The following is a 1,747-nucleotide window of genomic DNA, read 5'->3' as shown; positions in this document are numbered from 1 at the left end:
TGGTTTGCTTCTTCAAATAAACCACTTTCCGTCTATAAAACATGACAAAACAAAATATGCTGTAGGGCAGCCCGTGTCATCTCTAAATAAAGCAAGAAAAAACAATGTTGGTAGTATACCTTTTCCTTCTCTAGCATTAACTTAGAATTTGATCCAAAATTATTCTTACACGGACCTCTATAGATGTGCTTGATCCCACATTTTCACCATGTAAGGAGATAAAACATTTACTTTCCCCATAGTTAAACAGCATTACATTTCCGCAAAGAATAAAGTTTTTAATTGAATGTTTTGAGAGAACAATAAAGCACCAATGCAGTGATGGATACTTTTGCACTAAAAAGAATCTTTAAACTAACATCAGTACATATAGTGAAAGATACATAAATATAGTGAAAGACTTTTCTTGGTAATTCTATACAAAAGAACAACATTCATTTTAGGACACTCCCTATAGCAGGTACTGGAATGTCAAACCAGCAGGACAACTCAGAACAAGTCCTTAGTTTTGTTAAAAAAATTGATATAACACAAGTGTACAGTCAAAATTATGATGCATCTGCATCAAAGTACAAATTGGTAAACCAGACATCAGTTTCATAAACCATAAATAAGATCACATCATTGCTTCATTAAATTTTTGGTTACAACAAACTCAGCACAATAAGTAGGGTCAATATTATTGAAGAGCACACAAAATAATAGGTTTGTTATAGGGTACCAAATATGTCAGTTTCAATGTGGCATTCTTCAGATTTCAGTTGACTTAGCTGGTTTTGTCAAAATTATGTTGCACACCAAACTTTGAGAGGAAAAGGAGTAAATATTTATGTTACGAGGACAAACTAAGACAACACACATACATCCACTAAAGAAAAAAAAAAGAATTCATATAATATTATGGTATGGATTCTAAAAAATCCTGCTGTTTTGACTTCACTTACTTATCAAGTCATTTAAAATATTACATCACAGCTCTGATAGGTAGAAGTTGCGGGGATAACCATAATATTCATGCCCACAAGAACAACAAAACACCTCACAAACATTATTACTACATTTTCAAACATCAAGACTGATATGAAAATTAGGGTAACAACATAACTGGCAGGTAAGAACTATGGCAGGCAAAGTTAGTATATGTATTTTTTCAATGAGAGTTAGGGGTTTCCCTCCTAGATCATCAATGGCTACCACAATCCTATTAGTAATAGCAAAACATTAAATTCGAATACACAGACTACAGGAGTTACAGACACATAGCATACAAAAGAACACATCTCAACAGTATTGAAATTAATGAGATTAAGTACAATATGTACAATGTACAAAAGGACAATACCAAAAGAAAGACCTTAAGGTTTCACAGATCAAATAAAATGTGATCAATTAATTAAAGTGTTACTATTTATTTAGAGATAAAACATGCATCTGCATTTGATACTAGGAGTACTTATGAAAAGTGCATAATGGTCTGGACAAAACTTGAATTTAGTAAATGCTTTACTAGTATTTGTGTCAAATGGGAGCAAGTCCAAACTATTAATGAAATCTTTGGTTAGTCTAGGACTTTGGTCCTAAGAGTAATGTCAATACATCAAACCAATAATAACAATTTTATAATTCCACAATTTTGGATTGACGACAGTAGTTAAACTGTTACTTTACTATGAGCAACAAAAATGGGAGCACGGAGCACCATGCAACTAATGCTGAAAATAACTCATAGAACTTCAAACAAGATATA

The sequence above is a fragment of the Frankliniella occidentalis genome, unplaced genomic scaffold (genome assembly GCF_000697945.3).
Source record: "Frankliniella occidentalis isolate FOCC.00 unplaced genomic scaffold, Focc_3.1 Scaffold171, whole genome shotgun sequence".
Taxonomy (NCBI): Eukaryota; Metazoa; Arthropoda; class Insecta; order Thysanoptera; family Thripidae; genus Frankliniella; species Frankliniella occidentalis.
This window is presented reverse-complemented; position numbering follows the sequence as displayed.